Source organism: Pleurodeles waltl, chromosome 9 (assembly GCF_031143425.1).
Source record: "Pleurodeles waltl isolate 20211129_DDA chromosome 9, aPleWal1.hap1.20221129, whole genome shotgun sequence".
NCBI classification, from domain to species: domain Eukaryota; kingdom Metazoa; phylum Chordata; class Amphibia; order Caudata; family Salamandridae; genus Pleurodeles; species Pleurodeles waltl.
In genome coordinates this window covers 633,306,371-633,326,025 of record NC_090448.1, presented here as the reverse complement: position 1 = coordinate 633,326,025, position 19,655 = coordinate 633,306,371, and the positions used below count along the sequence as shown (strand labels likewise).

At 43.1% G+C, this 19,655-nt stretch overlaps 1 protein-coding gene across 2 annotated transcripts in view; it reads right to left on the bottom strand.

Annotated features, from left to right (window-relative positions):
- LOC138259783 (probable G-protein coupled receptor 132) overlaps window positions 1-19,655 on the bottom strand; it is a 156,159-nt gene that overhangs the window by 82,803 nt on the left and 53,701 nt on the right. The window contains exons 2-3 of one of the 2 annotated variants that reach the window (XM_069207669.1): window positions 16,655-16,748; window positions 16,447-16,518 (exon numbers count right to left, since the gene is read on the bottom strand). The gene's annotated coding sequence lies outside the window, so the exon portion shown is untranslated. The remainder of the gene's footprint in view (window positions 1-16,446; window positions 16,519-16,654; window positions 16,749-19,655) is intronic. The other variant, XM_069207668.1, reaches the window with a different exon arrangement.

The following is a 19,655-nucleotide window of genomic DNA, read 5'->3' as shown; positions in this document are numbered from 1 at the left end:
CAGCTGGATTTGGGGGGTATCTAGTGAGCTACTGCTCACCTTTGGAAAGGGCAGAGTCATCCAGGGCCATTGATGTGGCCCTTTCCCTGCCTTACCACCAAACTTCACCCAGCGGGGACCTCACCAGGTGAAGGTTGGCCGTAATGCAGGTCCTGATCAGCCCAGCGATGGTTGATGTGGGCCTGCCTCCATATGCCACCTCTGCTGGCACCGCCATGGTAGCAGTCGTGTCAGCGGTGGTCCTAAAGTGGTGTCACGGCCCAACTCTTGATCAGGCGGTTGAACCACCGAGGAGGCATTGTCTGACACCCAAAAACTCAACGGCAGAACAGTGCCCACCTAACTCGTAATAGGACCCCTTATTCCGAGATGCAATATAGAGCAGGATTTAGGGGGTCATTACGAGTTTTGCGGTTGGAAACATCCAACTGCCAAACACCCGACGTGGAGACTGCCACTGTACTCTCGGGCTCCCCACCAGCCCCATTACATCTTTCCAAACGGGCTGATGGGCGGGAACCAAGGTTCCTACCCGTCAACCCAGTGGGAAAGGTGCGGCAGCACTTCCGCCAGCTCATAATTGAGCCGGCGGAAATGCTGCCGCATGTAGGGCACCGGCACCCTTGAAATGCACACTGTCTGCACAGCAGACAGTGCACATTTCAAGGGTACTGGGCAGGGAGACCCCTGCACTGCCTATGGGCAGAGCAGGGGCCCCACTGTGGCCCCCTACACTTGTTCTCAGCCCGCTTCACTGCCATGAAAAGGCTGACAGAGAACAGGAGGGCGTGCTGACTTTAGCACCGCCCTGGGTGATTGCAGCCAAGACTGCCATCAGCGGTCCAATCAGGATCACTGATCCTGGCGGTGATGGTGGTCAGTTGGCGGGTCCACCTGCCAATCTTGTAATGTAGCAGTCGGACCGCCATAGCCATGGCAGTCCGACCGCCACTGTGATGCTGGCAGTCTTCGGACCGCGAGCTTCGTAACCAGGGCCTTAGTATTGATAAATTGTGGCAAAGAATGACATAGGATCATATTTATTTATGTGTCCAATGCACCAAATCAACTCTTGTGTCAATTCATGTATTACATGCTTGCATTTGCTTCTAAGACCCTAGGAGGTCTCATTTAACTATTTTAAAAATCTATACTATGCCTCATTTTATACAAAGATACTTCATATGGGATAATTACTCGATTAATGTGAACTGAATAATATCTACATGTGGATGCCCCAAGTAAGCCACAAAACGAGAAAAATCTGCTTAACAATTGCCACACTGAACAGTTACAAGGAACGATAATCTTGTTTTTGTCACAATGACTAAAAAGGGTTCCATTGGGTTAATACTATGAAGTAATAAGCATGTGATGAAAAGTTTAAAAAAATATCAATATTAGTTTAGATAAATTTACAAAGATAATACAGTGATGAAAATTTAAAGAACAGCACTAATATACTCGAAGTATACACAATACGAAGCACATCCAAATGTATTCATTACAAATTTCATAGAAAAGTTTATAACGGCCTATCCAAAACGTTATCAGGAAAAGAGTAGACCAAACATACAATGGTGCTTCTGAACGTTTTCTGCAGAGCTAGGTGCTGTAAAGTATTTTTTTTAATTCGTTTAACATCATTAAATAGTTCTCCTTCAGTGCAAGGTATTAAAGTATTTTACATATAACTCATCTTGCATGACATTTGAACCTAGAAAACTAATCATTGAACTAGAAGATAATACAATAGGTGGGACATGTTTAGCAAGATAAACACTATTTTGATTTTTATATCAAGTAAAGCTCAGGAATGGGAAACGGAGATGGGGTATTAGATGTCAAGCAGTTGAGAAGAGTGGGCTTTTTAATAATGTTGAACGGTAGAGTTCCATGCGCAGCAGCAAAACCAGTGAAGGCTCGCTCCAGTGCAAACGTACATCTAAATTTAGATACCTTAAGTGAGGGATAAAGGAGATAGTTCTGATGGATGGCTTTGTATACCAGACATCAACATTTTAATTTAACCCTAGTCATGACTGGTAACAAGATCTTCCATAATGGGAGAAATATGATCATACTTTCTTGAGGTGGCAGTAAGCAGTTTGCAGCTTTAAGTAGGAAAATGTTTGATTGTGGAGCGCCTGCACTAAATGTGATCTGTGAGGTAGCCCTGTTGCCCAGGACGTCCCAGTTATCGATACTCAACAGCCCGGGTTCAGAGCCCATTTTCCCGAACCCACGCTGATGCTCCACTTCAAACCTGTTCACAGTGGAGAGACCTGTTTCGCTGTGGCTGCTTGCCTTTCTTTCTAGGCCACTTGAGCACTTTGTAAGTTTCACTTCCTGTATTTGGTGAGAGCGACATTTTGAAAATGTCGTTAACCCCTTAGCTGCTGTGCCTTTTCCCCCCCAGTGCTGAGCCCTTTTTTGGCTATTTGGGGTAGTTCGCGCTTAGGGCTTCATAACTTTTTGTCCACATAAGCTAACCACGCCAAATTTGCGTCCTTTTTTTCCAACATCCTAGGGATTCTAATGGTACCCAGAGTTGGTGGTTTCCCCTGGAGGAGACCAAGAAAATAGGCAAAATACAGTGAAAATTTAGTTTTTTCCAAAAAAATGGGAAAAAAGGGCTGCCGAAGAAGGCTTGTGGTTTTTTCCCTGAAAACGCCATCAACAAAGGGTTTCTGGTGCTGAAATCACTATCTTCCCACCTTTCAGGAACGGGCAGACTTGAATCAGAAAACCAAATTTTTCAACACAAATTTGGCATTTTACTGGGACATACCCCATTTCTACTATATTTGGTGCTTTCAGCCTCCTTCCAGTTAGTGACAGGAATGGGTGTGAAACCAATGCTGGATCCCGGAATGCTAAACATTTATGAAAACTAGCCAAAATTCTGAATTCAGCAAGGGGTCATTTGTGTAGATCCTACAAGGTTTTACTACAGAAAATAACAGCTGAAATAAAAAAATATTGAAATTGAGCTGAAAACAACAGCCATTTTTCTTTATGTTTTACTCTGTAACTTTTTCCTGCGATGTCAGATTTCTGAAAGCAATATACCGTTTTGTCTGCTGGACTCTTCTGGTTGCGGGGATATAAAGGGCTTGTAGGTTCATCAAGAACCCTAGGTACCCAGAGCCAATAAATGAACTGCACCCTGCAGTTGGTTTTCATTCTATACTGGGTATACAGCAATTCATTTGCTGAAATATGAAGAGTGAAAAAGAGGTATCAAGAAAACCTTTGCATTTCCAAAATGGGATCAAGATAAGGTTTTGAGGAGCAGTGGTTATTTGCACATCGCTGAATTCCGAGGTGCCCATACTAGCATGTGAATTGCAGGGCATTTCTCAAATAGACGTCTTTTTTACACACTCTCTTATATTTGGAAGGAAAAAATGTAGAGAAAGATAAGGGGCAATAACACTTGTTTTGCTATTCTGTGTTCCCCCAAGTCTCCCGATAAAAATGATACCTCACTTGTGTGGGTAGGCCTAGTGCCCGCGACAGGAAATGCCCCAAAACACAACATGGACACATCCTATTTTTTTTATAGAAAACACAGCTGTTTTTTCCAAAGTGCCTACCTGTAGATTTTGGCCTCTAGCTCAGCCGGCACATAAGGAAACCTACCAAACCCGTGCATTTCTGAAAACTAGAGACCTAGGGGAATCCAAGGAGGGGTGACTTGCGGGGCTCGGACCAGGTTCTGTTACCCAGAATCCTTTGCAAACCTCAAAAAGTGGCTAAAAAAACAAGTTTTCCTCACATTTCGGTGACAGAAAGTTCTGGAATCTGAGAGGAGCCACAAATTTCCTTCCACCCGGCGTTCCCCCAAGTCTCCCGATAAAAATGATACCTCACTTGTGTGGGTAGGCCTAGCGCCCGCGACAGGAAACGCCCCAAAGCGCAATGTGGACACATCCAAATTTTTGGAAGAAAACAGAGGAGTTTTTTGAGAAGTGCCTACCTGTAGATTTTGGCCTCTAGCTCAGCCGGCACCTAGGGAAACCTACCAAACCTGTGCATTTCTGAAAAGTAGAGACCTAGGGGAATCCAAGGAGGGGTGACTCGCGGGGCTCGGACCAGGTTCTGTTACCCAGAATCCTTTGCAAACCTCAAAAAGTGGCTAAAAAAACAAGTTTTCCTCACATTTCGGTGACAGAAAGTTCTGGAATCTGAGAGGAGCCACAAATTTCCTTCCACCCGGCGTTCCCCCAAGTCTCCCGATAAAAATGATACCTTACTTGTGTGGGTAGGCCTAGCGTCCGCGACAGGAAACGCCCCAAAGCACAACGTGGACACATCCAAATTTTTGGAAGAAAACAGAGGTGTTTTTTGAGAAGTGCCTACCTGTAGATTTTGGCCTCTAGCTCAGCCGGCACCTAGGGAAACCTACCAAACCTGTGCATTTCTGAAAACTAGAGACCTAGGGGAATCCAAGGAGGGGTGACTCGCGGGGCTCGGACCAGGTTCTGTTACCCAGAATCCTTTGCAAACCTCAAAAAGTGGCTAAAAAAACAAGTTTTCCTCACATTTCGGTGACAGAAAGTTCTGGAATCTGAGAGGAGCCACAAATTTCCTTCCACCCGGCGTTCCCCCAAGTCTCCCGATAAAAATGATACCTCACTTGTGTGGGTAGGCCTAGCGCCCGCGACAGTAAACGCCCCAAAGCACAACGTGGACACATCCAAATTTTTGGAAGAAAACAGAGGTGTTTTTTGAGAAGTGCCTACCTGTAGATTTTGGCCTCTAGCTCAGCCGGCACCTAGGGAAACCTACCACACCTGTGCATTTCTGAAAACTAGAGACCTAGGGGAATCTAAGGAGGGGTGACTTGCGGGGCTCGGACCAGGTTCTGTTACCCAGAATCCTTTGCAAACCTCAAAAAGTGGCTAAAAAAACAAGTTTTCCTCACATTTCGGTGACAGAAAGTTATGGAATCTGAGAGGAGCCACAAATTTCCTTCCACCCGGCGTTCCCCCAAGTCTCCCGATAAAAATGATACCTCACTTGTGTGGGTAGGCCTAGCGCCCGCGACAGGAAACGCCCCAAAGCGCAACGTGGACACATCCAAATTTTTGGAAGAAAACAGAGGTGTTTTTTGAGAAGTGCCTACCTGTAGATTTTGGCCTCTAGCTCAGCCGGCACCTAGGGAAACCTACCAAACCTGTGCATTACTGAAAACTAGAGACCTAGGGGAATCCAAGGAGGGGTGACTTGCGGGGCTCGGACCAGGTTCTGTTACCCAGAATCCTTTGCAAACCTCAAAAAGTGGCTAAAAAAACAAGTTTTCCTCACATTTCGGTGACAGAAAGTTCTGGGATCTGAGAGGAGCCACAAATTTCCTTCCACCCGGCGTTCCCCTAAGTCTCCCGATAAAAATGATACCTCACTTGTGTGGGTAGGCCTAGCGCCCGCGACAGGAAATGCCCCAAAACAGAACGTGGACACATCACATTTTTTCCTAGAAAACAGTGCCTACCTGTGGAATTTGGCCTCTAGCTCATCCGGCACCTGGGGAAACCTAGCAAACCAGCACATTTTTGAAAACTAGAAACCCAGGGGAATCCAAGATGAGGTGACTTGTGGGGCTCGGACCAGGTTCTGTTACCCAGAATCCTTTGCAAACCTCAAAATGTGGCTAAAATACCACGTTTTCCTCACATTTCGGTGACAGAAAGTTCTGGAATCTGAGAGGAGACACAAATTTCCTTCCACCCAGCGTTCCCCCAAGTCTCCCGATAAATATGATACCTCACTTGTGTGGTTAGGCCTGGTGCCTGCGACAGGAATAGATCACACAACGGTCAATGTTGGTCCTTACGTGAGGCAGCTGTTGACCCTGGGGTGATCCATTCCTGACACAGGCACTAGGTGTAGGCACTCAAGTGGGGTAGTGTTTTTATCAGGACAGGTGAGGAGTCACTGGGTGGTAGGAATGTTGTGGATCCCAGCATATTCCTGTAGTTTGTGTGACAGAAATGCGAGAAAAATAGATTTTTTTTTCAACATTTCAGCTTTGCAGGGTATTCTGGGTAAGAAAACTTTGGGGAATCCACACAAGTCACACCTCTGTGGACTCCCCCGAATGTCTAGTTTCCAGAAATGTTTGGGTTTAGTGTGTTTCTCTATATGGCCGCCGAATCCAGGACCAAAAACACAGGTGCCTGCCTTACAAAACCAGTTTGTTTTGCCATAGACAATTTTGATGTCTCCACAATATGATTTGGGTGGTGGAATTTGGGGCTGAACTAAATTGGTGAGCTCCCAAGAGAGCACTCTCTCTCTGCTTGCCGCCGCATTCACCTGCTCTCTGGGTTGGCCTAACCCACTATTACCCAGTTGCACGAACAGCTTGCGAAGGGACAGCAGTACTGTCCTCATCACCTCCCTCATAATGTACTGGGAGAGGAGTTTTCGAATGGGACTCCTCTGACTGAAAAATCACTCCCAGAGTCTGCGCCATTGTCCTATCCCTCAGATGCTGTCTCAGTATCTGATGTCTCAGTCTCTGATCCTATGTCAGAGCGGTCCTCTATAACCCAAGTGCAGGCAGCAGTCATCCATCAAGATGCCATCTCTGCTATTGGCTAAACTGTTGCTCTAAAACACTAGCCTACGTAGACAGTCACAAAATCGATGGTGTGTGTGAGATACGTGCAACAGTAGAGGCCACCTTACCTGCGCTTCTTCCCTCAATCAGCACGTACTTTCAAGACACTCAAAAAACACCTTGTCACATACCATTCGTCACAGTCTTTAGCACGTCCTGCGCCCAGTCCAACAATCATTATTGGTGCTCCCACTCCCTCCTCCTCGGATTCCCTCATTACCACCCAGCAAAAGTGCCCTTCATCTCTCCATAGACTTTACTAATGTACTCAGCTATTTACATAAAATACAGATGTGCTCTTTGCAGTAGGCATATAAACCTTCTGCGCTTCTTTATGGCACTAAAACTGCCACTAGACAAGTCGGACCCTTTTCCCCCCAGGGAAACCACACACATATTGACAAAAGTGATGTATATATGACAGCCAACCACCTGAAACTCAACTCAAGCAAAACCGAAATAATCCTCTTTGGCCCACACAAAAACACCTGGGACCCCCCATGGTGGCCCACCACGCTAGGCCCTGCACCCACCCCCGCCAACTACGCACGCAACCTCAGCATCATCCTAGACTCCTCCCTCTCTATGACCCAACAAATCAACGCTCTTACCTCCTCATGCTTCAACAAACTCCGTATACTGAAAAACATTCAAATGGATCCCCACAGAGACCAGAAAAACTGTCACTCACGCACTCATCAGCAGCAGGCTTGATTACGGAAACGCCCTCTACGCCGGCACCACTCTAAAACTCAAGTGCAAACTACACGCATCCAGAACTCCGCAGCACGACTCATCCTCGACCTCCGCCGACACGAACACATCTCTCCACACCTCAAATCCCTCCACTGGCTCCCCATTGACAAAAGGATCACCTTCAAGATCCTCATCCTCGCACACAAATCACTCCACAACACAGGCCCTGCCTACCTCAACGAGAGTCACCTTCCACACCCCCACACGAAACGTCCGCACAGCTGACCTCTCTCTCGCCTCTGTCCCCCGCATCAAACACACCACCACCGGGGGCAGATCCTTCTCCTACATTGCACCCAAAACCTGGAACGCACTCACAACCCACATTCGCAAGACCCAAAACCTACTTCTTTTCAGGAAGGGCCTCAAAACCTGGCTTTTTGAACAGTGAACCTCCTAGCCCCTTTCCCTCCCCCTGTCCCCCCCCCGCAGCGCCTTGAGACCCTCACAGGTGAGTAGCGTGCTTTATAAATCTCTTTGATACAGATCTACCTATATATATATATATATATATATATATATATATATATATATATCTACATAGATATATCTATAGATATATCCATGTACCTAGATATATCTATCTACATAGATATATATATATATAGATATATACATATATATTTCTTTTAGTTGCTGTATGGTTTCCTTGGGGGCCAAAATGGCCCCCAGGGAAACCCTACAACATCTAAAAAAAAATTGCCCCCACAGGGGGTCACCCTGCCCACGGGCGACCCCCTGTCATTTCATTTTTATTTTTATTTTTTTGAAAGAAAAAAAAATCCCCTGGGGAAGGTGCGATCGCGCCCCCCCCCCCCCCCCAGGGGGCACCTACCTTTTTTTTTATAAAAAAAATTATGCGGGGGGGCGGCCCGTTTTCCGGGGGGGCCGCCCCCCAAAAGTGAAATCCCTGGTGTCTAGTGGGGTTTCCTGGCCCCCGATCGCAGCTGTGCTGCGATCGGGGGCCAGGAAACCGTTTCAGAAGGCCTTGTAAGAAAGGGGAGACTCTCCCCTTTCTTACGAGGCCTTCTGAAACTGTTTCTGGCCCCCGATCGCAGCTGTGCTGCGATCGGGGGCCAGAAACAGTTTCAGAAGGCCTCGTAAGAAAGGGGAGAGTCTCCCCTTTCTTACGAGGCCTTTTCAAAATGTTTCCTGGCCCCCCCGATCGCAGCTGTGCTGCGATCGGGGGAGCCAGGAAACCTGAAAGTGTTTCCTGGCCCCCGATCGCAGCACAGCTGCGACCGGGGGCCAGGAAACACTTTCAGGAAGGCCTCATAAGAAAGGGGAGACTCTCCCCTTTCTTACAAGGCCTTCCCGAACGTGTAAAAGGCCGTTTTCCCCATGAAAGCAGGAAGCGGCCGCAAGGCTGCTTCCTGCTTTCATGGGGAAAACACCTTTGCAACGTCAAAAAGGGGCGGGTGGGGGGCGGGGGAAGACATGGTAGCGTCCGTGTCTCCCGGGGGTAGTAAAAAAAAAAAAAAAAAAATCCTCGGGCGCGTCGCACCCGAGGATTTATTAATGCCCTTCCTGGTGTCGGCCACTGGTCGTGACCCGCACCAGGGAGGGTGTGTGGGCGTCGGCCAGTGGCCGACGCCTGCACTCAAGCGGTTAAGGGAGATTCGATCTGTGTGGCTGTATTTACGTTGCTGTTTTGAGGCAGAATTTTGTTTACAGTACATTGTCATTTTTGGAGTTAAAAGTTGCTCTAGGGATAATTCTACTCAGATTTAATGATGCAGCTAAAATTAAGGTTAGATTTATCATTCTATCATTCTATAGATTTGCGCTATATTTTAGCAGTGACTTAGAGAAAACATTTACCACAATTGATTTTCCGTCAGTTAACCTCTGCAAAGGGAAACAGCAATACCTTAGAACTAAGAAACTGGATATTGCGTCACACCTCAAATAACCACGAATAGATGCTTTAAGTGTTTCCCAAAACAGCAATTCTAAAAAAAAATCTTACTCTAATTACTCTCGCATCACATTTAATATTGTTGTCAAAAATATATTAAAGAAAGCAGTACTGTATCCACAAAACGGAAATAAGAAATGATGTGTGTTCATGTGTGGGCGTACACATGCCCACAGACAAAAACATGCAAATAATGACTACACCCTGCACCAGTTCACCCATCCTCCTGTGAATCAGAATTTCCGTGTACATTTCAAACATGAATATATTAACAGAGAAGCAACTCATGGAAAATTGACTTCTGACAACTGAACCTTTCACTCTATGTCACACACAGACTCCACGAATTTGAAGCCAGACTCTGGATTTATGTACTGTCCTTGATTCTTAATCGGTGCCATTAAGGCTTAATAAAATAGACTGTATTAGTTAAGCAAAAATACTTTTGGATAGGAGCTATTATGAAGGTAAGCAAAAGCAGTAACCCTGTAACCTCTTTAAACAAAAAAAAAACGAATCAATTAGCTTTACCTGCAACTATGTATTTAAAAAAGTTGCAATCTAATTTTGCCTCAACCTTTAGTCCCATCTTTCACATCTGAAGATGTTTCTCATTATTTATCTTGTTCCATGTTTCACCCGGGTGCAAAACATTAGTTTTGAGCAAACATTGTTTGCTTTACTTCCTATTAGAGGAGCAGTAAACACGGTGCAAACGCAATTGCCCCATCAGCATCAACCAGTGCAAAGATTCTGCAATGAAGTCCCACAAGATTTAAGAGTGCACTATATAACAAGCATTGGCAAGGCCAATAGATTTAGTCAATACAACATCTATTGGTTTTGTCGAAGTGTTTTTAGAGGTTGCACAGCAGTGTGGGCTTCTGTGCAACACGGCTGAAAGTTAAAAAAAAAAAAAGGATGACGTGACCAGAATTGACCCCATCATAGTGCTTTGTTTTTCTTTAAACCAATGTGCACAGCAGTCTGCCCTGATGTGTAAAAATCGAAGAGGTGCAAGGAAGGAGGGAAGAGGTTTCAAGCACAGACAGTGGGAGGGGTCGAGAAATCAAGCATGGACAGCGGTAGGAGGTGGGAAAGCAAGCATGGACAGTGGGGGAGGGTGGGAGGTGGTAAAGCAAGTATTAACAGTGGAAGGTTTAAAGCACCAATGGACAGTGGGAGGAGAGTAAGGGGGTGGGATTGAAGCAGCAGTCAGCAGGAAAAGGGCTGGGGTGAAGGAGAGGGACTGCAGAGACATACACTCTATAAGAGAGCATGTATAAATTAACAAAAGAGTACCTGCAGGACCCTGCTGCCAGTGAAAGGACACTGGCTGCAAACAGGAAGTTATACTTGGTCAATGCTCCACAGCAGGGACACACACACAAAGTCCCACGAGGACGCAAGAAAACAAGAGTGATATCGGAGGCAACCAGTGGTAAGTAATGGTAAGTAAGAGACGGGCTCTGGGCCTGTTTTAAGCTTTTATTTTAACAATGGATTTCGCTGCCAGTGCATATGTGCTGTTCAGGCAAAATCTGAAAATGGGGATGTTCTATCCATTTTAACCTTGATTCTGTGTTTCAAAGGTACTACAAGTTGAAATGCCTTACTGCAACGAAATATACTGTAAGGTGAAGATCCACCAAAGCTAATTTTTGCTTGCACAATAGCAAATTTGAATTGCTGCTAGTGCAAGTGAAAACGTGCTTGAATTGACGAGATATGGAACACAGAATATGATTTTGTTGGTGTGTATTGGCAAGTGAACATTCTTAAGAGTGTGAATTCCTATATGGGAGATCTGCTTCACAAATGGATGGGCTGCCAATGTGCCTTCTGAGCAAGCCAGCTTCACTTATGCTATTTTGGAAATATTGTTTTATAGAGTCTGTGCAACTACCTAAACATTCAACTTCTAATGCCCATGTTATCTGGGGCATAAACGTGGAAAGGATGACAAATTATACAGAGTAGTAAATCTTGTGATCACCACCATGCCTCCTTGATTTCTCACCAAGATTTCAGAACCAAGAGTGAAGAATCTTATTCACTTCATGTATTGTCTCAATTCTTTTACTGATGTATGATATCCAGACACCTGATTTTTGCTGTGGTTACCTTTAGCCTCAGAAATGTGTGCACTGATGACAAATGGTGATTCCTTGCTCTTATGACTACCTCAAGCTACATCGGACTAGCCGGCCATGTTATGACAGGTCAGCAGCTGCCACTGAAGGTAACACACTTTAAAATGAACCTTGTACATTGAACAAAGGACGGCAGGTAGGCTGGTTACTAATGCTCTATTATAGCACCTACAAGTTGTCTCTAGGGATCCACTGGGTACCAAAGGTAGCCTAGGCAATTTTTAAGTCTCGTCTGCAAAGACGCATGCTCTGCATGCGCTCTCACTTGCAACAGATATTGTATACAGTAAGGGGTTTGAAGGCTGACAAATGCTTAACATTGGTTGGTTTCATTGTCACTCTTATTTCCTGTCATCTAATTGGCCAGCACAAGCTGGCTTCTCTCACTCTTCAATTGGCTGGAGCATGAACCAAGTACTGATTGCTTCAGTATGTTTGCTGTCCTTCAGCTGATCAGAGTGGGACTGAGGTACTACTTTTGTTTTTTCTTCTTCCCTGTTACCCTTGTTGAACCTCTTGCCATTTGTAACTATGTTTTACTCTGCCACACATACTTCAAAAGAGCCCATTTCTTCTTTGAAATGGAGGTTTATTGTTACAACAGATGTTATCTGCTTTTATTGTGACAACAGGTGTTATATGCTCCCAATAATATTTTCACTAAAACATGGACATGGGTACAGTTGCTTTCTTTATGTGATATGATTTTTGCTGAGAATGACAGGGCTGTTGAGCAGAAACCTAACCAGCACTGGGAAAGCCAGTAGGTCTCGCCTTTGAGTCTTTTGGCTCTGCCATTGCCTTTTGTTCATGCTGTACAGCATGGGCTTGCTGACTTTGGCAATGATTGTGGCCATAATGTAGAACAGTGTGGCTACCTTGCATTATTGCTAGGCATCCAGCGCTAATGCACTTAAAAAAATCGTATTAACACTGGCTATATCACAACACTTCATTAAGTTAGTTTTAGTTATACTGTAAAGCATCCATGTTGCTACAAAATATTGCCACAGCTAATAGCTCTCATCAGCAAGACCTATTGGCTCTGCCAATGCTTGTTTTCTTACTAGCTTCACTTAGCAAGCTGGTGCTACGAGAGAGCAAGATCACTAGAAATGGTGCTTGATAAGGTTCATTTTACAACACATTTTTCAACATGGGATAGTTAAGAAGTTGTAAAATGTATAGTATTGTATGTGATGATCTCACAGTGTATCATCAACAGACCGTATAAGAAGTGATAATAAACGTATAATACTTCTGTGTTTTGTACAGTCAAATAATGCATTTTAAAGCACATTTATCAGTTAAATCTGTTCAGGGCCTTTAACAACCGGTATAGGCCTCAGCAGCAGACTATAAAGCTATATTATGGTAGGACATGCAGTGTTTGGAAGTACACTGTTCCCACTAAAATGATAGTCACATAATTAGCAACTCCCTTTCCAGGACACACAACACATATACAGACACAATGTATACTTCCCTTGTTTTTACCAGAATGTGAGGAGAGTGTAATGGAATAAATTATATCTGGATGCTAAACGAATTCAGAGATCTGAGTTTCAACACAATTTTCCTTTTAAATCCATTTAAATTGTTGGCCCTTAAAGAACCGCCCCAGAATGAAGACCTAAAAATGAGGCCCACATGTAGAAATTCCATGTCAAGGGAAATATTGAAGAAGACTGAGGCAACATTTTTCTGATGTAAAAGGGGTAGGTTGTTCGATATTTTTATTATGTTGCCCATATAAATTCCAAAGACATTGCTTTTTACAAAGGTAGCTCACGCAGTTTTTTTTTAATTTCACAATCAGTGAAGCGGTTGTATCAGTGGAGCCGTTTCCCATCCAGATTGTACTACTGAATCTAGACACTAACAATATTGTGGCGTAGTATTAAAGAGGAAAGAATATCGAGGAATAAAATATCAAAAGATAAGTGCATATATGGAACTATAGATAACGCCACATCTACATACCTTGAAAATATAGGTACTGTGAAGATACATATACATGGAGTTAGGTATAGAAAAATCTCTCAATATTTTATTTTCAATATTCTGTCCTTGATATTCTGTCCCATTGATACTGTTGATTCAATATTCAGGGGGCACATTGTCCCTCTCTGGAAAGGGACCTACAGCAGGCTGCTGCTGGCTGTAAGCCCTCATAATTTTGCATTTAACTGAAGAAATAAGTGAAGGCAGAAGATAGTGGGCTTTGTCTCTCTCCATTTTCAATTGTCAGCAGATGTTTCTCGCGCTTCTGAAAATGTGGGAGGGTTGGTGATCGGAAGTATAAGTCACCTCGTATTTGTGCATGCACTTCTTGGCTCCGAAAGCCAACATCAATTTTTTATTATAATGCTCTCTGCTTCATCAGAGCTACTGTCCTATGGCGCACTTGAAAACACCTGCATTAACTGTCACAGGAAAGCCAGCTGCCAGGTGCACGGCCATATTTCAACAGATCCGATTCAGACAGGAGACTGGCCTCTATTTCAAAGGCAGTCAAAGGGGAAAATGCAGGTCTCCGTTTTTTCTAAATGTCACACTTTTGAGTTTTAAAATGTTTGCATTAATGCGGAAGTACTGCTGTGGTAAAGCAAATGCTGGCTGCTCAGGTCTGCTTCAAGCCCCGGGAACTACTTGGCGGCGATATCCGCCACTCTCGGCTCGAAATAAAAGCCTCCACCCTGCCAGCTTCCCGGGGAACTGCCCGGTGACCAGTAATGCCTGTTCGACCCTGGTTCAAAATGTCACATGTTCTGTGTGCCAGGGTTGCAGCAGAGCCTGCAGCCAAATTCGCTAAAACATAACATGAATTAGTGCAAATAATTATTCTTTCTGCTCCATAACAGCCGTTTGTATGAATCATACATTCAGGGATATAGTTCTGCATGAGAAGTCAAAATCAAGTTTTATTGGAGAAATAATCTTAATTTCTCCATTTCAATTGTGAGCGTGAATTCACAGAGCTGGTTGAGTGAGAAAACCCAATAATGTAACACAAATGTCACGAGTGAACAGTTTAGTCTTCCCCAAAAACGACCCATTAAAGGCACAGAATTCTCTTTGCTCTTGATGGGGTTGAGATAAGCAAATAAACAGAAGGTTTGGGGCCTAGAAGGAGCTCTTCTGTTGGAAGTCTTTTTCCCTCCATGTTGGATTTTTCTCTTAACAAATACCTTAAGAAAACTTTTAACCACAAGTAACGCTCATAAGGTAGGACATATAACATTTCAAATGGGAATTGAATGGCATAGCGTGGGAATTTGATGGTGATGAGGGGACATCTTTACTCCAATAGTTTAGGGCTACATTCTTTAAATAGCCTTGGCATTGTCTCTGTTTCTAAGAAATCATTTTAAACCTAGAAGCAAAAGCGAGAAACTCTACACCAAGAAGTGCTATCAGGATTGTAACTAACCAGACATTCCCCTGATAGGACTCGTATGAATTCCAGGGCTGCAGCAGCTAGAAGACATTTGGCCTGTTTAAACTGCTTACTGGCGATGATGAGCTTGTGGGGCTTTAAGATTGGGCTGTTGTGTAACCAGTTGCTCTAAAACATTTTTACTGAACAATTTGCTAGGTGCATTATTTTTAACATGAGTGGTTTTGATCATTAGTTAGTCTAGATTAACTTAAAAATGATTTGCATGGTTTTTGCTGCATAATATTTATTGAACAATTCTCTTCATACATCAACTTTGTTTGGACCATGACATTCTTTATATCTTCTGACTATATTGCTCTTGTAAATGAATCCTGGCCTTTCCCTGGAGTATAGCTTTTCTGCCCAAGCAACTTTTAAAAGATGAGTCAAAGGTACCCTATAAGTAAGCCAGTTTTCCAGCCCTTTTTAAACTACGTTTTTTGTGATTTCTCTGGGCAGCAAGCCTAGCACTACTGCCCCACATTAATTCCCTTGTGCGCAAACAAATGTATTGTTCTAACGTCACCACCAATTTCTTTATACTCGCCATAATTTTACGGGCACTAAACATGACAAATCATAAATTATTTCTATGTTATTTTTGTAGTTGAAGCTAAAGAAAGATGTTGAGCAGCTTCACTCTATGAAAACAACGTTCTCATCAGAGCACCCAGATACTCGCCTGTACCGATAAAAGCTCTACTGTACCAGCAGCTAGATTGGCTTCTGGTTCGAACAATATGCTTACATAGCTCTAGTATCAAGAGAACTTCACTGGCTACCCAGGGAGGCAAGAATGTGGTTGAAGACCCTATTCTCAAGATCAACTGTGTTATCCCTAAATAACCATCATATGACTCCTCTACTGTAAGCATATCTACAGGTACCATTAACCTTAAAAGCGAAGAAGTTCTAAAACTGCAATCAAAGATATTCAAATTCCACTCAGCTGTGAAAACGTATTTTTCCGGGGCTATGCCCTCAGTAGTGAATTCACTTCCAGACGATCTAAGATAACAGAAATACATTTGTTCTTTATGGGAATAACTTACAACCCTTTTATTCAGTGCTCACCACAATTAAATGGTTTGCCTCCTTAACAGATAAAGGACAAATTGTGCACCTCCCTTAGAAAACCCACCTTCCAAACATACACCAATTCACCTATTCTCTTAGCCATGCTCTATCTTGTTGTTTCAATGTTTTTATGTCTTTGATGATTCCTACAGCACACAGACACTCCTTGGGGTGTGAGCAGCACTATATAAGAATCATAAATTATAGGAATAAAAACATGAATGTCTCGCCAGAACATTAATATGTTACATATCAATTTGCTCTGGTCATGCAGAACTGATACCAGACTTTTGCCACCTTAGCTCGTAGTGTCTACTGATTTTGTAATTAATTAGACAAACGATGCTAAAAATCTGATATATGTTGCATTTTTTTAACGGAGAATTATTATTATTCTGACAATCATTTTTTAGTGCATTATTCATCATCAGTGACTAAGTATGCGATTCACTGCATTTTTTCAGTATCTTACCAGAAGAATATTATTTTCTACTCTTCTTTCTATCATCCAAAATCAACCGAGGTAGTCTACCAAGTAACAGACCTGCATGTACGATATTAAAACAGTTCCAAGATAATTGAGTTATTCTATACGGACAGATGAATACATTTGTACTAATATACGACATGCATTGATTAATTATTCATTGCACTATAGTTCCTATTGATGTCATCCTTACCTTTTGCCCATCCATATCTTTCTGCTTGCACTACCTGCAGTAGTAGAATGTATGCACCATCTCATAAGAAGGGCTTGCTCAGGTTGCCACTCAGCTAGAAGACGAACAAGAAAATGTAAGTAAAACAAGCATTAACTTATAAATTAGGGTGTTACATTTACATTCCAGCCTTCATGACAATTCCTTTGCTTCCAGTGTTGAACCACAATATTTTTGTCAAAATAGTGAAGCGAATATATATACAGACTATAATATTGACTCCCATAATTGCTTATATCAGAGTTAATTCACATTTCATTTACCTTGGCAATGTTTTGGCTCTTAATCTTACGGTGGCCATACATCTGCACTTAGATATTTTGGCATCGAAACTGTGACATACTACCAAGGTTTCTGGGGGTTTTCAGTTAAATACAATTTTAATACATTACAAATGCAGTTGCCGTCCACAACAAGTTAACAGACATTTATTAGAGAGTCCATGTCTCACTACAAGTGATTAACCTCCTACCCCCAAAGAATATATGAAAGTTCATGCCTATGCCACATTGCCTGTTCAACATTTATGTCTATTACTTAATAGATTAGAAAGGTCACATATATCAGAAGCGTTCTTGGCAGCCTGCTTGTTGAACATTTAAGTTTAGTTTGATCTTTTCATGGTTGATTACTGAGCTGAGTATACCTTCAACCTATCCCCATTGGCAGGGTCACGAATGAAGGTGACACATTGTGGCACCAAACAGTTATATACTTTGGTTTGTGATTGGTGTGTTTTCAGAGCTCTACAGCTCCTGGAGTCTGTGGTCCAAATACAGTCAACTATGATGAACCCTCTACTATATTGAAAGACCTCACTGTCATGAACTTGAGCTATCCAAAGAAAACTTGTTATTTGGGAAGTGTTGCCTTGAGTAACCTTACTGCCTATGATCCTCTCCTTCCTTAAATCTTAGATCACCGCCCTGCCTGAGAGCCTTTGCTTCACCTTGAAATCTCTCAATTTGTGAACCTCAGCCGCCCGAGTATCCCCTCTGTTTGTGATCCTCTACTTTCTGCGTGCCATCACAGCCATTGGACCCCTGCTGAACTGTGGTGATGCGCCATCTGACAAAGTAACCTCACTGCAGGGAACCCCTACTGGCTGTGTAGCCTAACGTTAAGGGTCTTGGAACCTGCTGCCTGAGTAAGCTCACTACTTTAACTGCCCAGGAGACCTAATTTTCTCTGCTTCAGAAAATCTTACACGTCTGTGTGTCCTCGTTTTCATGGTTTGGAAGTCTTTGTTTTGTGAGTGATATCATTGCTTGGGAACCTCTGCCTTCGTGATAGAGTCTGTTAAATAAAATATTTAACCATTTTACAAGTCCTTTTGGTGTGGCGGGCTGTATTCCTTCTCTTGTAACCATCCTCTCTGAGTTGGACTGCCATTAAACAAGGTTGTTGCCTTTATTCCTGTACACCAAAATCTGAGCATACATACGACATACAGAGGAATAATTAATTGTGCCATTTAGGTGCCCTAGCATTTTCTACTGTCAACATATATGAGCATTACACTAACTTGTCAGCAAACATCTCTGCTACTCTCCTCATGAAACCACAATTAGTTGTTAATTCCTGACTGTTCGCAGAGGCATAACTTTAGGGGGGTGTTTTGGTGTGACATAACTAAGGGCCAGATGTAGCAAAGGGTTTTACCCATTCTGTGTCTATGGGAAAATGTGTTTGTGCATATGGCCCTAAATAACTACATTTGTGGCTTGGTAGTTTGGTGTTGGGTCCCTGACAGTGAAATGAGAATGACAAGAAAAACCGACACAAAGAGGTTTTACCATGTTTATTTTTTGGATCAGAAACGTAAACGTATTTAGGCTCAGCTTTACAAAGATTTTGCTCTTGGGTTGCTTTTTGGTATTTACAAAGTCACATCAATGCAATGCATGGCTTAGTAAGAATAAGTAATGCAATGCAGTGTATTCTGCTTAACCCTACCTTGCGTCAGGTAGGATTTACATGAATGGTACATGGTTGTTACAGTGCATCTACCCATGGATTTTGATGCAAACCCATGTTTACATATGCCCAGATTAACAAAGATTTTGCATCCTGCATCCTGGTTGTGTCACTTTTTTTTTTTTTACACGAGGCAGCCCAAAGTGCACCAGCATGTGGAAAGAGCAAAACGGAGCCATTTCTGTGAAGATATGGTGCAGTTCTGCTTTCTTCAGTTGACATAACACAGCATAGCAACTTTAAGTGCTGCTCTGCGGTGTGCCACTTCATTGTAAATATACCCCTTACTGCCCGGTTTACCAAAAAAGTAGCACATTTGCAAACATAGAAGCTCTCCTTGAAAGGATGCAAATGTGATACCTTCTATAATTCACAAACATTGGCAGTAGTATGCTTGGAAAGCTGCACCAGTCCCAGATTTTAGGCAAACTACTGGCAATCAAACACCTAGAAAGTGATGGAATAAATGCTTGCAAATAGTCTAACCACTGGCATCCCAAAGTTTTTCCACCGACTGTGCCACTTTAGACAGAGGGTCTGCTTTAAGATTTAGCAGATGGAGTAAAGGCAGATAAGGTGGCAGTGAACTTTACTGCCTTTATTCTTCCCACCAAATGTAGAGATGTCTGGCAGACATATCTATTCATTGGCAGGAACCGCCATCACAGCAGCTCCTGTCAATGTAGGAAAAGTTTAACAGAATGCACCACCAAACATGACGGCTGGTCGTCAAACTTTTTCAATGTATTTGTATTTTCCAAAAACAAACTTCCGAAGTGGAAGTTTGTTTTTGAATAATAAAAAAAACTAATTCCCCCGCACACCAGATTTCTTCCATTGTTATGAGGTAATTTTTCTCTTTTTACTGCCCCTCATTGCCAGGAGATACCTGATAGTGATGGACAGTAAGAACATTTTTTTTAAAAGCCATCTGACCGTCCACTTTAAATATATCAGATGGCTTACTACAAATGGCAAACAAACA